This window comes from Cyprinus carpio, chromosome A10 (genome assembly GCF_018340385.1).
Source record: "Cyprinus carpio isolate SPL01 chromosome A10, ASM1834038v1, whole genome shotgun sequence".
NCBI classification, from domain to species: Eukaryota; Metazoa; Chordata; class Actinopteri; order Cypriniformes; family Cyprinidae; genus Cyprinus; species Cyprinus carpio.
This window is the reverse complement of record NC_056581.1, coordinates 12,144,179-12,153,726: the sequence shown is the minus strand read 5'-3', so window position 1 is coordinate 12,153,726 and position 9,548 is coordinate 12,144,179. Positions and strand designations below refer to the sequence as shown.

At 39.3% G+C, this 9,548-nt stretch overlaps 1 pseudogene; it reads left to right on the top strand.

Moving 5' to 3' along the window:
• The window catches only part of LOC109098039, a 120,340-nt pseudogene that overhangs the window by 95,405 nt on the left and 15,387 nt on the right, over positions 1-9,548 (top strand).

The following is a 9,548-nucleotide window of genomic DNA, read 5'->3' as shown; positions in this document are numbered from 1 at the left end:
CCGTCGCTGCTAAAATTCCAAACCCCGTCTATCATGCAGCATCCTCTACTAATATGGGAACTAATATTCCTAAAGTATCAGGCTTAGGCACAATTAAAAAATTGGCTTCCTTTCAATTGTTGAGTGAGAATTTTAATTGAAATGGCCAACTCCTCACAGAAAGTTCAATTGACATGACAAGTGGAATATACTGAACATCCCATCCATCTATCCCCCAAAAAAGACAGATAAGTAGGAAAAATATGCAAAACTACATATTTTTGAGTACAACTAATCGACTAGTAATTCTTAACTCCTTTTGGGTTCATCTGACCTCATTCAGGCACATTTCTTGTGCAGGAAAACACAAAACTGAACACAGGTCTCAAGCAACATTTTAAAAAATTGCATCAATTTTAACACATTTTAACAGGATTTAAGTGATATAATTCATCACACACACACAATATGTGTGGGTCTGGGTTGAAACTGTTCAAGGCCTTGTGATGTTGCTGGGTAGATAATGGCTGCAGGGCAGATAAGACCAGCAGATTAGCATCCATCACGAACAACCATTGATCAAACTCACACTAAGGGCAAGAACCAAGCAGCTGCGGCGAGAAGAAAGAAAGCCAACACGGTCCTCATCAAAGAGATGAAAAAAAGAGAAAGTGAATGGGATGGAGGAATGGATCCCAGAGAGAGATAGATGAGAGAAAACCCATTGGCCACCCAATGATGCTCTTGGGGAGTTTGAGAGGTCCTCATTTATATCCAGACCCTCATTAATGGACAGAAAATGTAACATCAGGCGAAAGAGGCCAGATTACTAATATATGATGTATATTTGCTCTACACCCCGCATATCCCCCAAGATAAGGGCTCTTCAGCACTGCATCAGATGTGCTGTCATGTGCTTTAAAGTATCTCTGCAGGCACAGAGAAGAAAGACTGTGACAATAATTAAGCTCTTTATATCCATCTCTCTCTGCTCAGATAGACCAGCACTGGAAACCTCTGCCTTCAGTAATTATATGTATTTGTTTTTAGCCCCACTTGAGGTTTTTAAAAGCACTGCTTTGTGTCAAAGCATTCCCATAAAATGGTATGTGGATTAGTTTTTGTCATGCTTTTCACAGCAAATCCTGACTGTTGTATGGGTAAAGGGTTGTCAGTGTTTGATTTTGTTACATATTTTCAGCTAAATATAGTGAGGGTTACTGTACGACGACCTTTGACTTAGTTTAACACAAACTTCATAGCTCAGAGTGCTGTTTGCTTAGTAAAGACACTCTACACTACCTTATCTTCTTGTGCAGAACTGGTAACCAGAATGTGGCACTATGTACAATATCAGCTATGACAGCTTTACTGCATGCCGCCAGCAGAACTAAACACACACACAGTTTTCTTCTCCTTGGAGAATCAAGTTTAGACTAAACAAAGCTGCCAGACTCTGCTGTAACTGTAGGATGGTCTCACCTTGGAGGAGGTATATAGATAGACAGAACATTCCAGAAACTCAATATAGACTCTATAGGGTCTTGATTTTGTTGTGTATGGATCTGCAGCTTCATAAGTTTCTTTTCTCCTCTTCAGTTCCTCCTCAGATCGTGGTGCGTCCGCGGGATCAGATCTCTGCCCAAGGCCGTACTGTCACCTTTCTTTGTGGAAAAAAGGGGAATCCCCCTCCCGCTGTGTTCTGGCAGAAAGAAGGAAGAAGGCAGTCAGGTAAGAGACAACAGTACACAGATGCATGCCGGGGACAAACCCTTACAGTAGTCAGTCACAATCTCAAAAGGTATCTGCCAAATACTTCATTGTGAAAGGGTCAGACTCTAAGGTATTGTGATCAAGTATATTATGGTATTGAAAAAAAAATCTTGTGCAAAAAACGAACTGTATATAGTTTTTTGAAAGGAATGAAATATCGTTGCAAAAAGTGGTATTGCGATCACTTTGCTTTTTTTTTTTTTTGCTACTTTTTTGTAGTGTAATGTAATAAATTCTTTTTTTTAATGTGTGACCAGACTGTCCATAAATTCTTTTTTGAGGGTCACTCGACGTATGTATTATTATAGGAAGATGTTGGCACCACTGTGGATCTGTGAGTGACACTTTCTAAAGATCTCTGTGAGTGGAACGAAGGGCAAGTCTAGTGCCCATATAGGCTGGGAATCTGATGGATGTTAGTTTTTTCATTATTCATCTGATCTCACCTGGATGTAGGATGATGTCCGAGACCTCGATCTAACGGTGAGGGAGGCAGTAGCAGTTAGACTTTGCTCTGAAAACAAATGTCAATGGCTGGGTCAGTCTTTGAATCATGAGTATTGACTTCACTTGTAATCAAGTATGTTTGCTGACAGGGACAGCAAAAACATAATTACAAGTTGACAATACATACAATGCATAGGCAGTGACAGCTAAAATAATCATGCACGTAACTGTCGCATCGAGTCAGTGTTGTGTGTGATTACGGAGTAATACAATGGTTTATATGTAGGTGAATCTCAAAAATATTCAGTGTAACATTATAAAGAAGCAAGAAGAAACTACACAGGTTTTTTTTTTTTTTCAAAGGGTTTCAGAGTCCAGACAAAGAGAAAGAAATAGAGAGAGGATGCCTTGCAGCCAGTTTAGAGACGGTGACAGGCCATTCACCGGGGTTAGAAGGAACTCAGGGTTTCTGCAGGAGCTTGGTGTCACATTCGTGTCTCCTCATTGGGTCAGAGGAGGATTGGAACATGTCCCTGGGCCAGCTAGATAACACACTCATGTCCCTATTAATAAAGCACGCAGCAGAAGAAATGAAGATATAAGCCTCGTGGTTTGGGCTAAAAGCATTTCAGAGGAAGGAAACCAGTTCCCATGATCCCTCCCTCCATCTTTCTTATTAATATCCCTTCATCCTTCTTTTTTTTTTTTAGCAGAGTGTGTCAAGGCCAGAGGTGATCAAATAGCGGCCGTTACTACCGAGGGCACATGAACTCTCTCTTGCGGTTCATCTTCTCGTCTATTCTCGGCGATTTCGGGGTTTTCTCGTGTATGCAACCGATCTGTGAGGTCAGTGGATATATAACAGTACTGGGGAGGAGGTGAGTCCAGTCATATGCCAGAGGGCCGGGGTGAGGGGGTCATGGATTATCCCCAAAAATGAAACAAGTGCACACCACACACTGCCACAAATAGGTGAAAAACAAGGTATAATTTAGCGCAGCTGTCAGTGTTTGCAGCCTCGTGCTAAAGGAGGAAGACTCTTTTTTAAAAACTCCTTTGACTTTTGAAGGTATCTGGCATTCTTCCTGACCCCCCTGCTCTAAAACACCAGCTGAGATATTTGCTGAGCTATTGTTTGGCCCCATTTGTGGAACATGAATCTCTAGCTATGTCACCTAAATTTAACCCACGAGTATCACACTGATGAGTCCGTCTTGTGATGTTCTAGATTATTGTAAATGCCCAAATCAGCCATTTCATACCAAGCTCTTAAAATCTAAGTGAATTGTGATGAGTCATAAATTAATATCAGCCAAATAATCTTATACCTGTGTGATAAAATTTAAAAATAATAAAGATAATTTTAGAACTGTGATTGGAAAGAAGAAAATAATTTTACAAAATCTTGAAGAATATTAATTAAATGTATTAATTATAATTGTCAAACTCTAGCCTGGTTTTTATAGCTGCATGAATAGAATTCAAGTAATAAGCAGCTTTAGAAGGGCCGATTGTGCTGCGTCGTTATTCTTTTCAAGTTATGACCTTGTCCAGTTAGGGATTTAGGTGGGCGGGACTGTGATTATTTTTTTCAGGTTTAAAGAAGGAATACAAGGCATATACGTTTTATATTGGTTCTTTTGTGTAAGGGACGTTAATCTTTTTCTGAAGTTATTCTATGCGAGTATTTCTGAGCTATAGATAGCTAAAAAAACATCAACGTTAAATGTGAGTTTATCATCATGTGTAACAGTATTGTTGTTGATTTGAACAGGTCTGCTGTTTCCAGTCAGCCACCTTCACCAAGCACAGGCAGTTTTTCTGTGTCGTTAAAGTGGAGAGGCTGACCATTACAGATGTGCACAGCGTGGATTTCGGGGTACTACATCTGTCAGGCCCATCAGTGTAGCGACAAGGTAGAAGGGGAGACAGATAGCATCTTAGAGAACCAAAGCCCCTGCTGGGAGACGGTGGAGGAAAGCAGTGAGTGTTGAGTAAATGCTTTTAACTTAGCGGGTGGTTGGACACACACACATACAGTTGCCCCTTTCATATACCCTCACCAGCTACATCAAACACTGGCGGGTGGAGTGTAGCCCCGTGATATTGACTATTGTTAATACTCACTCTAACTACCATTGAAAGGTCCAGACGAGACTGGTACATGTAAATTGAACTTGCTTAAGTTTGTGAGGCCTTTTAACAAGATTTGGAGTCATATTATTTTGTTGTGTGTTTGAACAAATTGCCACCTTCTTGCCGCCGTAGCCTTTTTGCTCTAAAACCAAAAGAAAAGGTAAAGAAAAAAATCTTCAAAGCCTGCCCCAAATTCAAATTTCTGCGTTCTGCAACTGGAAAGATTAGAACCGCCAGACGGAAAAGCTCTGGAGACGTACTTTTTTCAGCAAAGGACAGGGCACAATCGAGCTATGCAACAATAACCCAGGAACCCATATGCCACTATCTGTCGGTCATGCTCCGCTGTGGTAACAAGATAAAACCTGTGTGTGTGTACTCAAATGTGGTAGAGCGCTTATGTTCATGAAAAAACCTCCGCCTAATGCGTATGCCAAATATTTGAAACACGTGTTGCCTGTAAAAAAAAATAGACTATTGTAATATAATGCAACATATCCCAAAAAACCCCTGCTGGACTGTTGTGGAAATATAAGGATGATGACCCTGGAAATGTTGGCATAAAACCAATGATGGTTGTTGCTGTAAAGGTTCCAATTAACATGATACACCATGAAAATGATAAAAGGAAGGACATGGGAGCACCGCACGGGGTCACTGGCGCTACCAAGGGGATGTGGTTCTCGTGTGTGAACTATGAAAAATTCACATCAGAGTAGAAACACAACACAACCGGGTTTTGTTTGAGCAATACAGCCCTCGTCTTCTTTATGACCTTATGGTCTTTTCTTTTTCTTACCGCAGTGAAAGGGAGGGGAAAAATGTCAGAGATGCAGGCTCGCTGCCTTTCCCCGGAGGTGCTTGGTTTTTTTTCAAATGAGATATACTAAAGTATAGTCCCGAATTGTCAACCTTAGTTTTATCTATGGGACTTTTCTCCTTGCTTAGGTCAACATGACAGTAGGATTTCAGTTGGTAGTCAAAAACAAATAATGTAAAAAAATTACATCATGGAAAAACACAGGCGCGCACCGGGGTGTAAGCCAATTCACACAGTGGTCCTATATAGAAGGGAGATGCAGCTGAAAGATAACAGGACAAATGGAAAGAATAAATCATGTAGTGTAGAGAGCAACACAGGCTACTGTAATTATTATAGGAGTGAAGTCTTGACGCAGAGTGCAGTGTTGAAAATGCCACATTTTATCGTGCATTTTACATGCTATATTGCTGTATAGTACGCCTTTCAACCTGACAAACAAAGTTCGCAATTACATCACCTGTGTAGAAAAAATTTGCAGGCAGAGTAAAACGGACATTGTTTTTGTTCTTATCCATGCTGTTAGCGATACATTAGAGGTAATGTACATGATATTACATAAAATATGACATCAGTAATGTTGACTGTGGAAATAATCTTAGATAAATTGCTGTTTCTTTACAGCTTTACATGATTTTCATGTTTTTCTTTTCAAAAAATGTATTTAAGCGCGCGATTTTGTGTCGGGCTAAAAGCCATCTTGTTCAAACAAAGCCATTTACAAACGCCTAGCCATTACCAGCTTTTAGGCTGGCTAAGATGTTGTTTCAGAATTGTGAGAAAGAAGGCTGCATTTATTGTGGTGAAACGCAAGATACATTTAACATGTCACAAGCTTATATTGTAAAAATATTGGCATTTTAATATATAACTGGTTTCTGTTTGTGTAATTTTTTTCCTGCGACTCTGTGAATTCCTTTCAGCACCATAATCATTACTCCAGGGGACCATTCCAGTGTTCACATAGATCCTTCAGCAAATGTTTCCATAAGTCTATGCAATGAGATTTGGCTGCTCAAGAAAACGGTCCTTCTTATACTCTAGTATCAATGTTGTGAAAACAGATTTGCTGCTTAATATCTAATAGGTTGAATAGTATATAATAATTTCTCCGAATTCACTCGCCTAGGCGGCCGGGCCCAGCAGTAGTAAAATATAATGCTGCCGAAAATCGTAGCAATATTTTTTGTTTTTGTGTCCCAGTAGAAAAACATTCAGTTTGTTAACATTCCCTTTACGTCCAAACAGGAGTCCCTTTGTCATTAATGTATAATCCAAGTGAGATTTTTTTTTATTTATTTATTCGTTTACATGAAGGAACAACATTTGTTGCAAACCACCCTTTTTGTTTATTTAAAACAGCTTTTGTCCGAGGGTACACTTGCACATAGTTTTTTCAGGTAACTTTGCAGGTAGGTTTCTTTTAGTGCCTTGGAGATGTTTGGCCACAGTTTTCTTCTGGATTTAGTCTGTTTTATGTCTTTATGTAATCCCAGATGGACTGGATGATGGTGAGATCAGATCTCTGTGTCAGACTCCTTGTGCATACAGAAATCTCACTGGATTATTACTGTACTAATGTTAGTACTTTTGCACAGTACAGTACAGTATAGATATATATATATATATATATACTATATATCTATAATATATATAGATACTTATATATATATATTATATATATTCTATATATATATATAATGTCCTTAAGCAGAGCACAGCATTAGTCCGAACCACCTCCACCAACTCGATGATTTCATAAAAGCTGCATAATCTTGCTTGGGGAAGGAAATTTTGTGAATTTAATACCCTGCATCTTTAGAGTAGTCCATCTATACCAGTTCTTGACCCATAAATGTTGTACAGCAAGCGTAAAAGCACAGAATAATTTTATTTATAACACATCACAGCCTGCTAAAGGTGATTATGATATGCATTTGGCTTAGTTCCACTATGCAATAACATTTTACATTCATTTTAAAAAGAGTTTATAGCTGCACCGCAACTCAATCAAATTATATCCAGAGGCCTGTGTCATTGATCTACTAAAAATCAGGTGAATTGCTGATCTTTTCTGTTTGGCAGGCTGTAAGAGTGAAACAAATGGGCAGTTAAATTCAGTGATTTTATTTTTTTTAGTTTTTCTTTAACTTTTGAATTTAGCACTGGACGTTAATTTGATGCATTAGTTAATGTATTTGTTTTTGTCATTATATGTCTGATTGCATGAAGATATTGTATTTTATTATCATCTTACTCTCAGAATCTCAATCAGCATAATTCATAGTGTGGTCTTTTTTCAACAATCTCTTGTGTATAATTTGAACGAGCTGGAAACGTGGGTTTTTTGGTAGATATGGTGGTGTTACATGCAAATTTGGTTCTTGTGGCCCACGCCTCTCTCATTCTCTTCACCCTTAGCCCCATCCGACCGGATCCCTCCCATCATCCGCCAAGGACCGGCCAACCAGACGCTCGTTCCAGGCACCTCTGCCCAATTGCAGTGCCACGTGATGGGGCAACCCTCTTCCCGAGCATCCAAGCATGGGTTGAGCGCGCGCGACGGCCCAGAGAATCCTTGGCAGCGACGGGCGCGAAGGGCCTAATGGGAAAACGGGCACTTTACAAATCACAGCCCTGCAGGTACTTCACTCAAGATCGTTTTTAAGTGTTTGCTCATGAGGGTTTGTTTTTTAGCATTTATGGCTTTATTTTCCAAAATGCTAATCCCCCAGGGATATGGAACATATGTTGGTTTTTTTGTTTTTAAATCAAGCCCTCTTCATTGCATGTTGGCTCTTCCTTGACAGACACAATATGCTATTATACGATATTCCCATATGAAACAGATTTCCCTTGCCATGCATTTTCAGACACGCCGATGTGACGTTTAGACACAGATGATTGCTGTAAAAAATGTCATTATTGCTATCAGATCAATGGCTGGGGCATAAAAACACCAATTGAGTTACAGCAAACAGGCAGGCTTAATTAGCAGATCGATTTTTAATACTTGCTCCATGGGATGGTTTTGGGGTGACCCCAGTCTGCTCATGCAAGAGTTTGTGCACTGCGATAAACCCAGTAATTATAATTGTAATGAGAGTGTGTGCTGTCGTTAGTGTTAGGGCATGCTTCCTCAAAGGCCTCAGGGGTGTGCTGCGATTGCAGGTTTCGCCTGAGGTCATGGCACACGGACGTGAAACAGGGCCTGATGTGTTAATTGATTGTGCCCCGGGAAGGATTAACAGAAAGTCATTCAGCCTTAATTAAAGCTCATTCTGGGAGAATAGAAAACCGTGGGGAGGCTAGCAATCTTTATGTGCTACTCTCAGCAATCCTGTACTCTCTGCAATGTTTGCAACACTTTAATGTGGACCTTGATATTCAGTACAGTCGGCTTTCATGGACAGCTAGCGCCAAAATCTTTTGCCAATTTAAGTAGCAGCCTCGTTTATCAGTAAGAATTTAGGCTTTTGAGTTGGAGTTTTGTTTATTTGGCATTGTGTTAAGCATTGCATGCTGGTTGTTCAAATGGGCATCTTGTGGCTCTGGTGTTGGCCCTATCCTCTCTGGTCTGTTTGCCTCTGTTGGCCCCTTTAGTTCACGATTACCTGGCATGATGGAGAGCACAAGGGGGCACGGAGACTGGGTGTTGCACAGATGGTAGATGCGTGTGAGGGAAGGAGAGAGAAAGAGAGCACGTTGTGAAAAAGGTGCCATTATGACTGGGGAAATCCACCAGAAATGGCCTGCTCTCAACTGTGCCAGGGGGAGTGAGGAAAAAAAAGAAATGTGAACGAAGAATGAGTGTGTTTTAGTCCGGGAAAACTAATAGCTTGGAATAGTTCACCCCCAAAATTCCGTGATTTATTTTTTGTTCCAAAAGCTGTATGGCTTTTTGTTGTTGTAAAGGGATAATTTTTGAAGAATATCCTGGGCCAGTATTTTTTGTGTAATGAAAAGTGAATGAGGATGGGGCTTTCAAGCTGCAAAATGACAAGAGAAAAAAAACCATGAAAGCATATCTATATATATATATTAGATTATATATATATATATATATATACTATATTACTAATACTATATCTATATATATATGTATATATATAATTTTTATGCTTTTGTTTGTTTTTTTTTATATTTTTTTTTAGTTTTTATTTATTTTTTTTTTTTTTATGTATTTTTTTTTTTAAATTTGGTTTAGTAATTTTATGTGCTTTTGTCAGTTTTCTTTTTTCTTAATTTCTATTTCCGATTAGCTTACCTTTTTATTTCAGTTTTAGTCAGTCATTGTTAGTACATTTAACTTTCGGGGGTAATCATGTTCTGCACAAAATATAATCTTTTGTGTTCCACCGGAAGACAGAAAAAGTCATAAGGGTTTGGGAAT